The sequence below is a fragment of the Suncus etruscus genome, chromosome 15, assembly GCF_024139225.1.
Source record: "Suncus etruscus isolate mSunEtr1 chromosome 15, mSunEtr1.pri.cur, whole genome shotgun sequence".
Taxonomy (NCBI): Eukaryota; Metazoa; Chordata; class Mammalia; order Eulipotyphla; family Soricidae; genus Suncus; species Suncus etruscus.
In genome coordinates, this window is record NC_064862.1 from 82,212,898 (window position 1) to 82,232,866 (window position 19,969).

General features: G+C 46.7%; 1 protein-coding gene and 1 pseudogene across 1 annotated transcript in view; one reads left to right on the top strand and one right to left on the bottom strand.

Annotated features, from left to right (window-relative positions):
- Positions 1 to 19,969, top strand: part of LOC126030706 (zinc finger protein 420-like) — a 97,908-nt gene that overhangs the window by 51,238 nt on the left and 26,701 nt on the right. The gene's annotated exons all lie outside the window — the stretch shown is intronic.
- On the bottom strand, positions 14,342 to 15,905 carry LOC126030707 (cyclin-I-like; annotated as a pseudogene).

A 19,969-nucleotide genomic window follows, 5' to 3' on the forward strand; every position in this document is an offset into this window, starting at 1 on the left:
GGCTCGGGGAACCATATGGGATGCCGGAATTCGAACCACCATCCTTCTGCATGCAAGGCAAATGTCTTACCTCCATTCTATCTCTCTGGCCCCTAAAATTTTTTTGAGGCTGCCTTAGTAGTGGTTGTTCAGGGGTTACTACTGGCCCCGTGCATCTGCAACCAACCCTGAAGCACTCAGATTGTGATGCTGGTGATCGAATGTGATTCCACTGTTTGCAGCGTAAGAGAACACTATGCAAATTTTTGTTTGCTTTTCCTTTGGGACCAACCCAGTGATTCTCAGTTTTTTGGATTTTGGTTTTGGGGCCACATCCAGCAGTGCTCAGGGTTTATTCCTGGCTTTGCGCTTAGAAATCACTCCTGGCAGGCTCTGGGAACCATATGGGATGTTCGGGAATCGAACCCAGGCAAGGCAAATGTCCTACCGCTGTGTTATCACCCCAGTCCCTGATTTATCATTTATTAATTCTTCCTCCTGCCAGTGCTTTGTGGAATATTGGGATTATGGGATTCTGGTCTGCCACATGGAAGGGAAACTATTATTTCTGTTATTTCCTTGCTGTTATTTCTCTCTGGCTCACTCAGAATTAATATATATATATATGTATATATATGTGTGTGTGTATATATATGTTTTTAAGAAGTGCTCAGAGGTTACTACTTCCTCTACATTCAGGAATCAACCTGGGAGTGCTCAGGGACAATATGGAATGCCAGGGATTGAAGCCAAGTCAGCCATATGCAAAGCAACCTCCTTCACTATCTCTCAGGCCCTCATAAACAATTTTGATTGTACGTTAAACCATTGGTGAGTGAACCCAGAAAAAAAATCTAATTTGGATTTTACTGAACTCCTCACCTCGGCCCTCCCAACGCATCTTCCCTTTTCTGTAAACTTATTTTGTACTTGAAAACAACATGCATTCCCCCCACCTAGGTTGCCGCATTCAGCCAGTTTTGTTCAACTAATTCTTCTGTGGCATATTTGGGTTGATTGTAGAATGCAGACTATAAGTTCAGGTTTTGCAATTTGCATTTGGGATGGGAACTCCAAACAGGAACCAGCTGGTAAGATTTGCAAGTGCCAAATCAATATTATGATTGTGGTGCCTGGAAAGCTTAGTGCCATAAGCACATAAGATTTGTAAAGTAGGGCTCTGGGTTCCAGCCCCATCACCCCTTCTCTGGTCTCTGCACTACTGAGAGAACTGAAAGCCCAGTGCGCGGAGAAGTTGCCTATTAGTCTCCCATTAGTCTCACCTGAGTGTCAGCGTGAATTCAGAAAGTTTTCCAACCTAAAGATAGTATTTTTCACACTGAAGAAATACTGTGATCTGTGGAGAAGGGGTTAGTGAGGGAAATAAAATATTATTTTAATTTGATAAAGTGTTAGCTCGAGTTTTGTTTAAACTTGCTCATTTCTTGGCTGGATCCACATCCAGTGGGAAAGTCTCTTGCTGTATGTGGGGATGGAATCCTGAGTCACACCAAGAGTGATTGGGGAGCACACAGCCAAGAGGACGCATGAGCACCACCTTGTGGGAATCCCCAGAAGTATATAAAATGAAAAAAAGAAAGTGAACTGATTGATGCTTGAGAGGAATATGCCTATAGTGGGCCCTTTTCCCTTTTTGGGAGGTGGATTGGGAGGCTATAGCCGGCAATGTTCAGGAGTTCCTCTGACTCAGGGACCTTATTGGATGCTGGGGATTTAACCTAGGCTGGCCAACTACCATACATGAGCCCTCCGTGCAGTTCTATATCTCCAGCCCTGAGGTATTTAAATAGCAGATATGCTGTTTCTTTCCATTGTGTGGGTGATCCTGCCTGGCCTTCACTTTGGTGATTATAGGCTCCACAGTGAGCTTTAACCAAGCCCCAAAAGTGGTGTTTTGATTTTTTGGTTTTGCAGCCGTTTGTTTCCTTTTCTTTTTGTTTTTGTTTTTTGGGTCTCACCCGGCATTGCTCAGGGGTTACTCCTGGCTCTGCACTCAGAAATCACTCCTAGCAAGCTTGGGGGACCATATGGAATGCCGGAATTCAAACCACCATCCATCCTGGATCGGCTGCATACAAGACAAACACCCTACTGCTGGGCTATCTCTTCGATTCCTCATTTTTGTTTTTTAATATGTTTATTTAAGCACCATGGTTACAAACATGTTTGTAGTTGGGTTTTACTCATAAAAGTATACTTCCTTGAGCCGGAGAGATAGCATGGAGGTGGGGCATTTGCCTTGCATGCAGAAGAACGGTAGTTTGAATCCCGGCATCCCATACTGTCCTCCGAGTCTGCCAGGAGCGATTTCTGAGCATAGAGCCAGGAGTAACCCCTGAGCACTGCCGGGTGTAACCCGAAAAACAAACAAAAGAAGTACACTCCCTTTACCAGTTCAACCTTTCCACCATCGGTGCCCTCCATTTCTCGCCTCCCTCACACCCTGCCTGTATTCAAGACAGGCATTCTATTTCTCTCACTCACTACCATTGTCCTGATAGTTGTTGGTATAGTTATTTCTCTAACTGGATTCACCAATCTTTGTAGTAAGCTTCATATCATGTGCCTGTCTTCCTGTCCTCACCTCCATTGTCTCTGGGTGTTATTACAATGTCTTATTTTTCTTAAATCCCACAGATGAGAGGGACTATTCTGTGTCTGTCTCTCTTCCTCTGACTTTATATAGGAAAATTTTATTATTTCATTTTTGTTTTTGTTTGGTTTGGTTTGGTTTTTTTTTTTTTGGGGGGGGGGCCACATCCGGTGGTGCTCAGGGGTTATTCCTGGCTGTCTGCTCAGAAATAGCTCCTGGCAGGCACGGGGGACCATATGGACACCGGGATTCGAACCAACCACCTTTGGTCCTGGATCGGCTGCTTGCAAGGCAAACACCACTATGCTATCTCTCCGGGCCCTCATTACTTCATTTTTGACAGGTGCATAGTATTACATTTTTGTATATGTACCACAGTTTCGATAGTCACCTGTTATAGGGCATCTGTGTAGTTTCCAGATTCTGGCTATTGTAATTTTTATTTTTTTGACTGTAACATCTACTTTATTTGCCATACATATACCTCTACAAGTGCCTAAGTTGTAAACTTTACAAACACTGTGCCTAGATTTCTTGTCTTCAGGCCTGGAACTCCCAGGACCCCACACCTGGTGCATGCCTGTCTCTCCCAAGAAATGGGACCACCTCCTTGAGGCCTAAGAAGTACTTTGTCCTGGCCCTCCTCACCCTCACCACCCTTGTCCTCTCTCACCTGTCCTGCAGGCTTCAGGCTGAGGGCAGTCACAGGCTCAGTTCTGGGGACTGTGAGGGGCTGGTGTCCCTTAGCACTGGCAATACAACTGGTTACCCACCCAGAAGTGGCCCTGCATCTTCAAGCTCAGGCCATAGTCAGTGCAGGTGTAGCAGCTGGGACAGGACGGCCTGGGTCACAATGCTGGTGCCACACTTCTCAAACGTGTGGAGCTTGGGTGAAGTGGCCAGAGCCCCTAGGGAGCAGGCAGAGGGACGTCAGGGGCTCAGTGAACTGGGCAGGAAAGCAGTCTCTGGTTCATTCATGTAACTGGGAGAGCATGAACAGTTGATACAGAAGCTGGAAATTTAATGGCATGTACACTGACATCCTGGATCAGAAACTACATAGTTTGGAAGATTCTTGCTTTACCGGGTTTTGCTAAACCAAGTTCCATCCCTAGCACCCCAAAGGGTTTCCTTAGTCCAGCTGAAAGTGATCGTACAGCAGAGGCAAGAATTAAGTCTGAGCACTATTGCATGTGGCCTCGGAAACACAAAGCATCACACACATTGGAAAATGAGTCTCCAGTGATCTCTCAGCACTTAGTTCTTGTTTGGTAGGTGGGTTCAAGGTAGCCTAGGCAAGTGGATGGAGTTAGCAGTATTAATTAAAAACATTTTTACTTGTCATTCCCCCCTCCCCTTTTTTTAAAATTTTGTTTATGGACCACACTCAGTGGTGTTCAGGGGTTACAACTGACTCTGCACTCGGAAATCACATTGCAGGGGCCGGAGAGATAGCACAGTGGTGTTTGCCTTGCAAGCAGCCTGTTCATGACCTAAGATGGTTGGTTCGAATCCCGGCGTCCCATACAGTCCCCTGTGCCTGTCAGGAGCTATTTCTGAGCAGGTAGCCAGGAGTAACCCCGAGCACTGCCAGGTGTGGCCCAAAAACCAAAAAAAAAAAAAAAGAAAGAAATCACATTGCAGGCTCAGGGGACCATCTAGGATGCTAGGGCTAGAACTCTGGACAGCTTTGTGCAAGGCAAACGCCCTCCCCACTGTGCTATAATTCAGACCCTACTAGTTATCTCTTTAGTTCTCCATCTCCCCATTTCTCTATGACACGGGGTGGATCCCCAGCTATTGGGATCATCTGAATCAAGTCCAGATGTGAAAAAATTCACCTTCTAGGCCAGAAAGAGCCTCTTCAGTAGCTGGAGCCAGGCCCTTTAAGACTCCAGCCAGAAGTAGCTTGACCTCACAAAGTAGGGGCTTTTTCTACGAGGTCTTCCTGTGCGTAAAGCATCTGCACTGCCTAGGCTGAGAGGTGTAGGGCTCCCCTGCTGGGTTAGGGGGTCCTGGAGGGACGATTTGTTTTTTCTCTCTGGCTGTCCAGGGAAGTCTGAGCTCCCAGAGCTCCAAGGTCTCAGCCAGGTGAACAGCGGAGGCACCCCACAGAGCTTCGGGGGTGGCGGCCCCCAGAGATGGGACAGACCAAGCGCGGGACAGTTTGATCTTGTTGCATTTGTTCCTGCCAATGAACCAGGATCATCTCTGTGGATAGAAGAGACTGAGGGGGCCGGAGAGATAGCATGGAGGTAAGGCGTTTGCCTTTCATGCAGAAGGTCATCGGTTCGAATCCCGGCGTCCCATATGGTCCCCCGTGCCTGCCAGGAGCAATTTCTGAGCACGGAGCCAGGAATAACCCCTGAGCACTGCCGGGTGTGACCCCCCCCAAAAAAAAAAAAAAAAAAGAAGAGACTGAGGAAGAGGTGAGTAGGGCTAGGGAAAGGGCAGCCTTAGGGCGGGGTTGAAGGAGATGGAAGGAGAAAAGGGGTTTGAACAAACTATTGCAGGAAATTTGAGAAACGACCCAAAAGAACCAACCAAATTATGCTGGTGGGATAGTGGGGTCGTTTTTCCCTTTTAAAGTTTTGGCTGCAGGCAAGTAAATTGTCTTATCTGCTGTCTTATTAGCTCCATAATGCATTTACTTATGTGTTTATTTATTTATTTTGGTTTTGGGGTCACACCCAGCAGTGCTCAGGGATTACTCTTGGCTGTCTGCTCAGAAATCACTCCTGGCAGGCTCTAGGGACTGGGATATGGAATGCCTGGATTCGAACCACCTGCATACATGCAAGGCAAACGCCCTACCACTGTGCTATCTCTCCGGCCCCTATTTATTTATTTTTACATAAAACCATCTTCTATACAATACACACATTTCAGGCTCTCTGTGCACAAGAATCGCGTCTAGTTGGTGATCCCAAGCAGGCTCCATACTGCTGTACTAGTAATCTGGCTTGATTAGGAATTTTTAAAATCTGTACTGCATGGATGTGGCTCATTGCCTGAGTGTTTCCCTTATATATTGGAGACTCTAGGTTTGATTTGGGCACTAAAATAAATAAATAAATAAATGTAGGGCCAAACAAAAGCACATGTAGAGCTGTGGGTGTAACATAGCAACACCCTGTTTTTCAAGGGGAAACATACTTTTTTAAATATGGGGATCAGGCTATATGTCATGCCTGTGTTGCCCACATTACCTGCCCTCAGTTTCACTGAATGAAAATTCAAGATGATGATTGTGGCTCATTAGGAGATAACATATATTAATTGTGAGAGGCCTCAAAGTTTTTCCTTAGCACTCTACAACGTACAAAAATGCCAGAGGCCAGCTGAGTCAAGCAGAACTGATACGAGGGCTTCAGGGTTTCTTGCATAGAAGGATGGGAGCTAGGAGTAGGCAAAGAGTGGGTACTCAGAGACCAAGCGTTCTCAAGAGCTGTCATAACTGAGTCCATTTCGTTTGAAGTTCTGCTTCATATTGAAGCAAAAAGTGATCAATAGTAGGAACTTGAATAGGACAAGCATGACATTTTAGCCACAGGGTTAAATATGTTTCAGTACAATCATTAGACAGCCATCTAAACATACATATTTTATAAATTTTGTGGGGGGACTCATCCTGCATCACTCGGGTTACTCCTAGCTCTGTGCTCAGAAATTGCTCTTGGCAGGCTCTGGAGGCCAGATGGGATTCTGGGATTCGAACCACTGTCCATCCCGGGTTGGCTACGTGCAAGGCAAATGCTCTACCACTGTGCTATTTTTCCAGCCCCGTGTATTTTATAATTTCTTTCTACTGTAATCATTTTCATTTACCCTAAACAGAAATTAAAAAAAAAAAGACATTCTTTCCTCTTGGATCATTTTCACTAGTAAACTATAATCAACAAAATACAGATACTCCTCGCTTAGCAACCTACTTGTTTAGTGACCGCTCACACTTACGACCATCTCTTCACTGTTATTTTACTTTAAATATCCTTTTTCCGGGGCCGAAGAGATAGCATGGAGGTAAAGTGTTTGCCTTGCAGCAGAAGGTTGGTGGTTCGAATCCCGGCGTCCCATATGGTCTCCCAAACCTGCCAGGAGCGATTTCTGAGTGTATAGCCAGGAGTAACCCCTGAGCACTGCCAGGTGTGACCCAAAAACCAAAAAAAAAAAATCCTTTTTCCATCTTGCACACACTACAGTACAATGCGGTGGTTTTGGTGCTTTAATGTACCTACTTTACTAACTTTATGTTCTGTAATACATTGCAGTACTGTGTGTAAATTACATGACCTATGCAAATGAAAACAAGTGGAAGTTTTCAGTTTGATCTTTCTTGTTATTTGACTTATTCAGAATATTGTATTGTCAAGTACTGTGCATATACTGTACTACTGTATACAGTACATGCAGTTCCTCACTTAATGACCAATTCGCTTAATGACCAAGTGGTTGAAATGGAACTTGGTCTTTAAGCTAGTCCATTGTCTATTAATGCTAAGCTAAGGCAATTTTTTTATTTTTTTTGTTTTTTTTTGGGCCACACCTGGCGGTGCTCAGGGGTTACTCCTGGCTATCTGCTCAGAAATAGATCCTGGCAGGCACGGGGGACCATATGGGACACCGGGATTCGAACCAACCACCTTTGGTCCTGGATCAGCTGCTTGCAAGGCAAACGCCACTGTGCTATCTCTCCAGGCCCAGCTAAGGCAATTGTTAAAGGGAGCGGATGTAATTCTTAAAAAGACCAAACATTCGGAGAGAGAGAGAAAGATGCAGAATGGTCTCACTCATCTATGGGTTTTAAGAAAAATGAAAGACATTCTTGCAATAACAACTTTCAGACACGAAAGGAAAAGAACTGAAAGTAACAGCTCACCTCATGAAGCTCACCACAAACAGGGATGAGTTTAATTAGATAAAGAAATAACTACGTTTTGAACTATCCTAATAATGAGAATGTATGAGGGAAATAGAAAGCCTGTCTAGAGTAAAGGCAGGGGTTGGGTGGGGAGGAGGGAGATTTGGGACATTGGTGATGGGAATGTTGCACTGGTGATGGGTGGTGTTCTTTACATGACTGAAACCCAAACACAATCATGTATGTAATAAAGTTGTTTAAAAAAAATAAAGACCACGGGCCCGGAGAGATAGCACAGCGGCGTTTGCCTTGCAAGCAGCCGATCCAGGACCAAAGGTGGTTGGTTCAAATCCCGGTGTCCCATATGGTCCCCGTGCCTGCCAGGAGCTATTTCTGAGCAGACAGCCAGGGGTAACCCCTGAGCAACACTGGGTGTGGCCCAAAAACAAAAAAAACAAAACAAAACAAAACAAAAAAAAAATAAAGACCAAACATTTTCAGAACCTACATGGTACTAAGTCACTGGCCAAAATTATTATTGTAGATTCTTTTTTTTTTGGGGGGGGGGCCCACACCCGGCGGTGCTCAGGGGTTACTCCTGGCTGTCTGCTCAAAAATAGCTCCTGGCAGGCACAGGGGACCATATGGGACACCGGGATTCGAACCAACCACCTTTAGTCCTGGATTGGCTGCTTGCAAGGCAAACCGCTGTGCTATCTCTACGGGCCCTATTATTGTAGATTCTACCAGCTTGGGAAAGGCAGAACAAAATATTAGTGTAAATTCTTCCAGCATGGGAAAGGCAGCTTAGGGAAGTAGGGTGTGTTTCAGCAATTCTTGTTCAACTGCAAGGGGCAAAGGCACACAGTTTTTTCATCTACTCAGCATTGTTAATTCTCATTATGCATTAATGTTTAATAAACCCTTTGTTGCTATCCTGCCAAGCGCTAACTTAGGGCACAAGTGGCCCTTTCTCTGCAGTGTCTACCAAGACTGCACCCCCTTTTTCAGGCGGGAGGCTAGGTGTGCTGCACAGTATTCCTACTGGTAGTCAGCCATCATGCTGTAGGTTGGGGTGACAGCACAAAATACTCAGATGGAAGACGAAACCATTTTTATTTTTATTTTTTGGATTTTGTGTCACACTAGGGGTTACTCCTGGGGAACAATGGAATGTTGGGATTCGAACCACCGTGTGTGCTGGATGTGTTGCTTGCAAGACAAATGGTCTACCGCTGTGCTATCTCCGCCCCGGAAGATGCAACTCTTTTGTTCGTTTTGAACCCATACTGGTGCTCCAGCCTGATTGATTGTAGTTAAGGGACTGAGCGATAAGCACAGAAGGTAGGGCATTTATTTGCCTTGCAGGAGGCCAACAGGGTTCATTTCCTGGCATTCATATGGTTCCCCTAGCCCGCCTGGAGTGATTTTTGAGCAGAGTCAGAAGTAACCCCAGTGGTCGCCAGGTGAGGGCCCACCCCAAAAAGTAAATATTTGATAAAATATTTGTAATTTGATCACTTGTCATAGTGATTTTATATTATCATATAAGATAATATTAATTGTGAGAGGCCCTATATTTGATCCTCAGCATCCTATAAAATACAGAAACACCTAGATGAAACTCGTTTTTGTTTTGTTTTGTTTTGGGGCCATATCTGGTGGTGCTCAGGGACTATCTCCCTGGCAGAAAATTCACCTTACTTGCCCCATAAGACCTGCCTTTACCTGGGGCTGGCCCTTTAAGGCTGGAGGCGGTGGCGGATGACGTCATCAGACGGGGACCTGGGACCCTTTTTCGGACCCGAGGGTCCGCCGGGTCCGGTGGGGAACGACGGATAGAAGCGCCCAGGGTGGGGGGAACGCGAAGGCCAATCAGTCTAGACCCCGGGGTCCGCGTGGTGAGTAGCGGGCGCCCCAGAGTGCCAGCGTGGGGCGCTGGGTGCCAGCATGATGTCAGTGCACGAGCCTGGGGCCCCAGGCCTTGGTGGCCTCCAGCCCCGTGATGGTGCTGCGGGAGCCCTGGATCTGGGGTACCCTGAGCTTGGGGCGCTGCATGGGTGCGGGGGACTATCCCGACCACCCACATGACGGGCTGCAGGTCCTGGAGCTGCTGGAGAACCTCCAGATGGACGGTGCGGGGCAGGGCCACACCCCCCAACTACCAAAGGCCCAGTTGCCCTTGTCATTTTCATTGTCTGCCAGGAAAGGGGTTCTGGGGTGTCATGTGGGGCCGTGGTCCAGGCAGCAGGGTGGGGTTTCAGGAAACACTAGTATTTTTCTTTTCTCTTGTTCCCCTGCACTCAGGAATCACCCCTGGCCTTGCCTGGGGTGCTGGAGATCAGATCCTGGTAGGCTAAGTGCCAATCAGCATCCTACTTTCAGTACATTTTGGTTTTACTTTTTGGCTTGGTGTCTTGCCCGGCTGTTTTTAGGGTTAATGCCTAGTTCTGCATTCAAACATCACTTCTGACAGGGCCAACTCAGATAGCCCACATGCCCAGCAAGTCCCCTAACCGCCCTACTATTATTCTGAGTCTGACTTTGGGGTTTTATTTTCTAGATAAATAATTTTGCTCCTCCTATCAAGTTGCAACTCGCCCTTGACTAGTGACCACAGACTTTTGAGGTGAGTGCTTTGGAAAAAGGATTTTATGCAAAATAGTTATCTTGGGCAAAGAGATAGTTGGGTAGTCCAAGCGGGGTTCTGGAAGCATTTTTGTTTGTTTGTTTGTTTTTTGAGTCACTCCTGGCAGCGCTCAGGGGTTACTCCTGGCTCTATGCTCAGAAATCACTCCTGGCAGGCTCGGGGGACCATATGGGATGCCGAGATTCGAACCACTGTCCTTCTGCATGCAAGGCAAATGCCTTACCTCCATGCTATCTCTGTGGCCCCTGGAAACATATTTCAAGTCCAAGTATCCAACTTGAGCCAATGGACTTTAGAGCAAACAAACTCCCAACTGTACTATTGTCCCCTCCCTCCACTTTTTTTTTTCATAGTTAAAAAGTAGACTTTAGGGGGTCAGAGCTGTGGCACAAACGGTAGGGCGTTTGCCTTGCATGTGCTAATCTGGGATGGACCACAGTTTGTTCCCCAGTGTTTCATGTAGTCCCCCAAGCCAGGAGTGATTCCTGAGCCCGTAGCCAGGAGTAAACCCTGAGAGTCACTGGGTGTGGCCCCCCCCCCAAATTTTTTTTTTTTAAGAAAAATTAGACTGGGCCCGGAGAGATAGCACAGCGGCGTTTGCCTTGCAAGCAGCTGATCCAGGACCAAAGGTGGTTGGTTCGAATCCCGGTGTCTCATATGGTCCCCCGTGCCTGCCAGGAGCTATTTCTGAGCAGACAACCAGGAGTAACCCCTGAGCACCGCCAGGTGTGGCCCAAAAAAACAAAACAAAACAAAACAAAAATTAGACTTTAGGGGCCAGAGAGATAGCATGGAGGTAAGGTGTTTCCCTTACATGCAGAAGGTCGGTGGTTCGAATCCCATAATCCCATATGGTCCCCCAAGCCTGCCAGGAGCAATTTCTGAGTGTAGAGCCAGGAATAAACGGAGTGCTGCCAGGTGTAAACCCACACACACACACCAAAAATAGATAGACTTTAGTCTAGAATCTCCAACCAACTGCCAGGCACAGGTCAAATCATGACCTTTACTAAACTCTTGTGGAGACTAGGCTTATTTGGCTGTACAACACGCTGTACAGGCTCTTTCCACAAATGTTCCTGCACAGAAGAGCAGATTTTTGATGTCAGGTTCAGAAGTTCTGATCAGACTTACGAGCAAGCAGGACCCAGGGGAACCCTGGGCATATGGGACAAAGCTGGTGGCAGTGCCCATGTTCACCCAGGCCCTGACGTGGTCTATGTTCCCACCAGCCTACCAGGAAGGCAGCAGAGGGTTTGTCCCCAAGTCCCTGTAGCAGAGCCATTTTCTGGCTTAAAGTGGGGGTGGTGCTGCTGCCATCCTCAGAAGCTCTGGTGTGCAGGGCTATTGCCCCAGAGTGTGGTGGATTGCCCTGGGCTCCCAGGGGCTGTGTGGAGTCCAGGGAGGTTGCAGGGTTCCAGGGTGCAGTTTTGTAGAGTGAGGCCAGCATTCTTGTCCCTGTTACAACCAGGATCCCAGCCAGTTCTGTGTCTTTGAAATAGTAAGGAGCCTCTGGCCGCATCTCCCTGTGTGGGTCTGAGCTGGTGCCCAAGGCTGCAGCCCATAAGAGTGTTTCTGGCCTCAGTGAAGGCATTTCTGGTTAGGGCAGGGGATTGTGCTCATCTCTGGTGTTCACGGTTTTGCCTTTCCTCCAGAGCTTCCTGCAAAAGGCTTACTGCTGCTCTTCAGGAATAATCCAGGAGGGAGATGATGGGGCTGCATCATCTGACGTCCTGTCCCCAGGTAGGTGGGCGAGTGTGGGCTCAGAGAGGGACAGGGTGGGGAGACAGGAATGTGGGGAGACAGGGTTGGGGTGTGGGAAGGGGTTCTTGACTCTTCTGTTTGAGGCCATCTTTTCCTTGTTTGTTATATTGTGTTTGGTTTGATTTTGGTTCACACCCGGTGATGCTCAGCCTTTCTCTTGACTCAGTGTCAGATCTTATGGAGTGCTGGGATCCAGGTTGCATTCCTGGTAATATGGACCCTGATGTTGGTGAGGAACGAGACCTTGATCCCAGGATTTCTTTTTTTTTTAATTTTTAATAACTTTTTTTTTGGTTTTTGGGTCACACCCGGCGGTGCTCAGGGGTTACTCCTGGCTATCTGCTCAGAAATAGCTCCTTGCAGGCACGGGGGACCATATGGGACACCGGGATTCGAACCAACCACCTTTGGTCCTGGATCGGCTGCTTGCAAGGCAAACACCGCTGTGCTATCTCTCCGGGCCCTAATTTTTAATAACTTTTGATGGACAACTTTTTATTGCTCCCAGAGGCTTTTTATCATCAGTACATGGTTCAAACTGCCATGCCTTCTTCAGACTGAAAAGAAAGGTCAAGATCCAGATAGAAATACAGGTAGACCAAGGAGACATGGGTCATAACTTTCATGGAGAAAATCCTAATAGCGGGGCCAGAGATAGTATGGAGGTAACACGTTTGCCTTGCACATGCACAAGGACGGCGATTCGAATCCTGGCATCCCAAATGGTCCCCCGAGCCTGCCAGGAGCGATTTCTGAGCATAGAGCCAGGAGGAACCCCTAAGCGCTGCTGGCTGTGACCCAGAAACCAAAAAAATAATAATACAAAAAAAATCCTAATAGCTTTACATAAGGGGTACTGAATTCGGTTATCTGACAGAGCTGTCCCAACATCTGGATAGTCTCTCCTGATTGTGAGAAGTTACAAACAAAAATTTACTTTAGTTGTTACATTTTCTTTGGTGAGGACCTGGATATATTAACTTTATCAAATGTTAAAAAATATGCTTTCATCAAATCATGTTCTAATTACATGCCACTTTAATGTTAACTTTTTTTTTTTTTTTTTGGTTTCTGGGCCACACCCGGTGATGCTCAGGGGTTACTCCTGGCTCTGTGCTTAGAAATCACTCCTGGCTTGGGGGACCATATGGGGTTGCTGTGGGATCGAACAGTGGTCCTTCCTAGGCTAGCACAGGCAAGGCCGACGCCCTACCACAAGCACCACTGCTCCGGCCCCAAGTTTTACTTTTAAAATAAACCAAAAGGAAAACAATGATTTTCTTTCTAAACTCTAAAAGCTAAAACGAGACCAAAAAGAAAAAAATCAGGGCCGGGAAGGTGGCGCTAGAGGTAAGGTGTCTGCCTTGCAAGCACTAGCGTAGGACGGACCGCAGGTCGATCCCCTAGCGTCCCATATGGTCCCCCCAAGCCAAGGGCGACTTCTGAGCACATAGCCAGGAGTAACCCCTGAGCATCAAACGGGTGTGGCCCAAAAACCAAAAAGAAAAAGAAAAAAATCAATGTAGTTCCGAGTCTTTTTCTATTACTACCTCTGATTCATATGGAAGAACTTCAAAGTACCCTTCTTCAATAAATTTGAATTCAGATCATGAATTAGATGTAACTATCACACTGAAAAAATATTGTTCACTAAATTGCTAAAAAAAAAAATATATATATATATATAGATATATATATCTATCTATCTATATATATATATATATCCATTTTAAGAGTTTTCTAATCAATGGGAGCCAAACTACAGGTCAACATGCATTAATTTCAGTACAATCTTAATAAAGAAGCAAGCAAGAGGGAAATTAAGTCAGAACAAGGTAAGGGATTGCTAGCTATGTATTTCTAAATTTCAAAAAGAAAATTTAATGTGAAGTTTTGACACAGGACAATCTATTTTACATTTTAGCAGAGAAATGGGGAACTGACAAATACTACAAGATTTCTTAGCTTTTAAATTTAGAGGATCTTCTGTATTTCACACTTTCAGTGCTTGAATAATATAAATTAGAACTCACCACACCAGAAGTATTTTGGGCACACCCGGTGAGCTCTGGGGTTACACCTGGCTAAGCGCTCAGAAATCACTCTTGGCTTGGGGGACCATATGGAACGCCAGGGGATTGAATCGTGGTCCGTCCTAGGTCAGACAAGTGCAAGGCAAATGCCTTATGGCTGCGCCACTGCTGCGGCCCCTAAATTTTGTTTTTGTTTTTGGTTTTGGTTTTGGTTTTTGGTCACACCCGGCAGTGCTCAGGGGTTACTCCTGGCTCCACACTCAGAAATCACTCCTGGCAGGCATGGGGGACCATATGGAATGCCGGGATTTGAACCAATGACTTACCTCCTTACCTCTCTACCTATCTATCTACCTACCTATTTCTCCAGCCCCACCCCTAAATTTTTATATGTAGCAGCCTTCCTTGATTTTCCTATTCCCATTCCTAGAATGGTCTACCTTGGTTTGTACTTGAAACTACATAACAGAAACAGGCTGTAAAGGTGGACAAGGGGAAAGTGTGTCCCATTTTCCTTCACAAATCAGTGCCACAAACAGAACCCACACTTTTATTTTTGGGGGGGGCCACACCCGTTTGATGCTCAGGGGTTACTTCTGGCTAAGCACTCAGAAATTGCCCCTGGCTAGGGGGAACAATATGGGACGCAGGGGGATCGAAAATTGCCCTTGGCTTGGGGGGACCATATGGGACGCCTGGGGACCGAACTTTGGTCCTTCCTTGGCTAGCGCTTGCAAGGCAGACACCTTACCTCTAGCGCCACCTCTTTGGCCTCCAGAACCCACACTTTCTGAGGCATTATCTTCATGATAGAACTGTTTAATTCCATCATAGAAGTCATCCACTTCCATTTCCTCCACTTTGTGTTTAGCAGAGGCATGTTGGTATCCACCACTGGCAACTGGGAGATGGTGGTAGAAAGCTGCTGCTGTACCTCTGATTGGCACTTCTGGTTGCTGTCCTTGGGACAGAGAAGGGCTGTAATCTGAACACTCCTTTGTCATAGGTCACCAGGCTGTGCTTGAGAGAACGGTAGACAAACAGAATTTAGGGAAGACTACAGAGTAGAAAGATGATGTGCCACCAGCTCCCAGCAAAGGATCAACTGGGAACTATTCATCTGTGCTTTCTAAAACAATTCAATTGTAAAAGGAAGCCAATCAGGAATGAGTTTCTCCATTTCCAAACTAACCCTAGCCAGGGGTCAGAGAGATAGCATGGAGGTAAGGCATTTGCCTTGCATGCAGAAGGATGATGGTTCAAATCCCAGCATCCCATATGGTCCCCCGAACCTGTCAGGAGCAATTTCTGAGCCTAGAGCCAGGAGTAAACCCTGAGCGCTGCTGGGTGTGATCCAGAAACAAAACAAAAACAAACTAACCCTAGCCAATGCAAGCATAGAACCCTTGAACTGCAAGAATTGGTTGCAAGCCCTACAGTATAGTTGCTTAGTAAGGACTATCAGATGCTGAGATGGGCTCAGTTTGGGCCAATTAAGTAATTGAGGCCTAGCTGACACTGCAATGGCATGGAAAATGTGAATAAAATCTAATGGTGTGGCTGTGTGAAGATCCCAATTCAATTTATCCAGAATAATTCTTTCCATTCTCAGAATCTCATATGAAGAACACCCACAGAAATTGTCCTTTGCCAATATCTTCAGACCTGGAATTCTCTCATCTTCCTCAATTGTCTTGGCAGCTAGGAAAAAAAAAAAACCTGATTGCAATACAACTTAAGTATTTGGGGTGAGCCTTTACAGTAGCTAGAAACTTGTCCAAAAGGCTGCTGGCCAGCACAGAAGTTTCAGGGTAAAGGTTGAAGTGGTATTTGAGTTTGGTCAACCACTGAATTACTTCATCTCCCTGGGATGGAGAAACATTCTGATTTGTAGGCATTTTCGGCACCTTCACCTTCCACATCTGGGCTTCCCTAGAGATGGCCTTTTCCGATAGGAAAGACAATCTCTGATTTCCCAAAGGCCCTGGAAACTTCATTATATCCTTTGGATATGCCCTCTGCTCACCTTGATGTGGCTACCTTCTTCTCTTCCTCCTCCCCCCATCCTCCTCCGGGTCATGGTAGGAGTCCTTTACCACTTCATGTTGCTCAGGGGGCTGGGGTTAGGGCATACTTGGCTGAGACCACATAGCAGGTCAGCAAACTAGTTCCATGATGCCCCTGGACCTAAGGCTGCTGCCATCACTATGGTCCTGCTCTTCCAACTGATGCCACTAGTACCCGGATGGAGAGGGGGCTCCCTCTCGCCGTAGGGAGAGACTGGGGGTAAGACCAGCTCTGAGCCTACCTGGAGGGAAATGCCTCCGAAGGATGGTTAGGGGGGGAAGGGAGAAAAAGGGAAAAAAACAGGAAAAAGCGAGACAGAGACGCTGCAGCATCCACTCATGGGAAAGGAGATCCCAGGATATCTTCCATGATGCATCATTCCTGCCTCACCTGGGGAAAAACTCTCTTATTAATTTTTTAGTTTTTGGCACCGCACAAAAAGGGGGTTAGTCCTGGCTCTGCACTCAGGTGTTCTTCCTGCTGTGCTCGAGGACCATATGGGGTGTTGGAAATTCAATCTGGGGCAGCCAAGTGCAAGGCAAGATTTCTCCCCATTGTCCTGTCTTTTCAGCACAAAGTTCTTTGCATTTTTGCTGATGCCTCCAGATGCTAAGCCAATACCTATCCCATGACACCTTCTTGTCCTCACTCAGGACCCTCCATGTGGCTCTGTCATACTAGCTTCCCCCACAACTCTGGGCTCTGGGCAGAGAATTTTCTACCTTAATAAAAAAAACCGCTGCTGGATTTTCCCCTGCATGTGCATTTCTTTGTGGGTTTTTCATTGGTTTTAGTTTTCTTTTCTTGGTGCTATGTTATTTCAAATTTTTTGTGTTTTTACTGAATTTTGTGCCACATTTGCAGTGCTCAGGGCTTCTTGACTCTCCACTGAGGATTTCCTCCAGTGACATTAGGGACCCTAACACGTGCTGATCCCAGGTTGGCCCTGTCTTGCCCTGTCACTGTTGCTCGGGCCCCAGGGCTTGTAGTTCAGCTCTTTTGTCCTTTTCTTTGCAGAGACTCACCTTCTTCCTGCAGTCACATTTCTCCTCAGCAAACTAGTTGTACTTTCTTTTATTTTTTTGGTTTGGTTTTTGTGACGCTTTGGGACTACTCCTGCCTATGTGCTCAGAAATCACCCCTGGCTTGAGGGACCATATGGGATGTAAGGGGATCAAACCACAGTTCGTCCTAGGTTAGTGCATGCAAGGCAAATGCCCTACTGCCTGCACCACTCCTCTAGCCCCTCCAGTTCAAAACCTCCTTGACTGCAGTCTCATGGCTCTGTGGCTGTAAGAGGGAAACGTGAGCAAAGGATCTTTCTATATGAAATAGGGATTGGAAGTCAGGTCGTTTTTACCTGCTCAAGGAGGGATTTATTTAGGGTTTAAGCTTTGAGTCTCTGACTGGACCTTGAATTTTCTTTCCTATTTTTATTTTAACTTTCTCTCCCTAATACCAAGGGTAGAGATGGGTATTAGGGGCAGGTTTGGGCTGGTGCGTACTTAGAATTTTCAGCACACCCAGAGTTGTTTTTTTTTTTTTTTTTTTAGCTCCTTCTTTCTCTATGCTCAGGAGTTACTCCCAAGAGTGCTCATGGTCCAATGTCACAGAGCATTGGCATAGGGGTGGTTTGTGTTCAAAGGTTCTCTGACAACTTTCTTTCGTTTTTTTTGTTTTTGTTTGTTTTGTTTTTGTTCTGGGGTCATACCCAGCAGCGCTCAGGGGTCAGTCCTGGCTCTATGCTCAGAAATCGCCCCTGGCAGGCACAGGGGACCATATGGGATGCCGGGATTCGAACCACCGTCCTTCTGCTTGCAAGGCAAATGCCTTACCTCCATGCTATCTCTCCAGCCTCTCACAACCTTCTTGAGTAATGTTTGACTGATCTGGCTTCCTAGTGTGATTTCTGGTCACTGTGTCCTGGGGGTGCCCATGGACATTGAAGAAGGACATTGAAGCTGGTTCCTCCCATAGGGGTTGGGGACAATACCTGTGCCCCTCTAGGTTTTTTGGGGTATCCCATCCTCGTGCCAGGTGGGGCTCAGCCCTGACCCCTCCTATGTATCCTGGCTCAGGACACAGTGACCTTCTCCGATGTGGCCGTGAGATTCTCCCCAGAGGAGTGGCTGTACCTGGACGCCTCTCAGAGGAAGCTCTACAGAGACGTGATGCTGGAGACCTACCAGCACCTGCAGGCCATAGGTGAGAGCTGCCCTAGGGCATCTGCCTTGTGCTATACCTGAGGGAGGGATCCTGGGATCTGGCCAGGGGTTCCACAGGGACATGATTCTACAGATCCCTGTCTGATTGTTCTAACTCCCCAGCCCTGACTTCATTTCTTAAATGAGTCCAACTTAAAGTTTGACATGTCATTTCACAGTCCTGAGAGATAGTAAAGTGTCTCAGGTCTTTGCCTTGGCTGAGTCCAAGCAGGTTTGATTCCAGCTCTACATTATTCCCCTAAGGTTACCGGTTGTCGTTGTCATTCCTAAGCAGAACCAGGAGTCAGCCCTGACCATTGCAGAGTTTGACCCCAAATCCCCTTAAATCAAGTCTTTGTTTTTTTTCTCACCTGGAGTAGTCTTTTTTTTTTTTTTTGTGGTTTTTGGGTCACACCCAGCAGTGCTCAGGGGTTATTCCTGGCTCCAGGCTCAGAAATTGCTCCTGGCAGGCACGGGGGACCATATGGGATGCCGGGATTCCAACCGATGACCTCCTGCATGAAAGGCAAACGCCTTACCTCCATGCTATCTCTCCGGCCCCATCACCTGGAGTAGTCTTAGTACTCTTAGTACTTAGAGTTTACTCCAGCCAATGAGCTTAGGGATCACTCACTCCTGGTGGTGTTTGGGGGTCATTTCAGGTGCTAGTCATCAAACCCATGTCAGCCTTATCCAAGGTGATTGCTCCTCTCTGTACTGTTTTTCCCAGACCCCAGTGACTCCAAAGTGAATGTGAGCAAGTGTGACTTAAATTTATTTTATGATTTGTTAAAGGCCACATGGCATCAGGACCTCCTGATCTTCCTGGGGCATTGTAAAGGGGAATAAATCTGAGTCTTGTGTGCAAAGCCTGTTCCCCAGTCCACTGCGGTGTATCTAGGACCTCCATTTGTGGGTTGTTTTTTTGTGTTTGTTTTTGTTTTGGGCACTTAGTGGTTACTTCTGGCTCTGCGCTTAGAAATCACTCCTGTCAGGTTCGGGGGACAATATGGGTTGACCACATGCAAGGAAAATGCTTGCTATGCTGTCATTATTGGCCCCTCTGTTCATGTTTTGTTTGCTTCTTCAGGGGATATGCACAATAGAACTCAGGCTTCCTACTGGCTCTGCATTCAGGAATCATCCTTGGCAGGGCTTGGTGGTGCTATTGATCAAACCAGGGCAAGCTAAGTGCCCTCTAGCACTGCACATTCACTCCAGCCCCTACTATTTTGGGATGGGCCACATACCCTCAGCACTCATGCATTTGCCTTGCATGCAGCCAGCCCTGGACAGACCCAGTTCAATTTCTGGCATCCCACATGGTTCCCTGTGCTTGTCAGGAATGGTTTCTGAGCACAGAGCCAGGAGTAAGCCCTGAACATCGCTGGGTGTAGCCCCAAAACCAATCCATTAAAAATAAGTAAACTGCTTTAAAAAAAAATAAAAGAAATCGCTCCTGGCAGGCTCAAGGAACCATATGGGATGCCAAGAATCGAACCGGCGTCCGTCCAGGGTTGGTTGAGTGCAAGGCAAACACTCTACTGCTGTGCTATCACTCCAGCCTCCTGAGTCTGTTCTATCTCTACATTTATTTGCTGTGCTGGTATTGCTTCCAGACCACATTTCCCTAATCCCTCAGGATTGGAGCATAAGGCTTCTGCTTCGCTACCCCACTGCATTATTGCTTCAGACTCTTCTCTCTCTGTCTCTCTGTCTCTGTCTCTGTCTCTGTCTCTGTTCAGACTCTTCTCTCTCTGTCTCTCTGTCTCTCTCTCTGTCTCTCTCTCTGTCTCT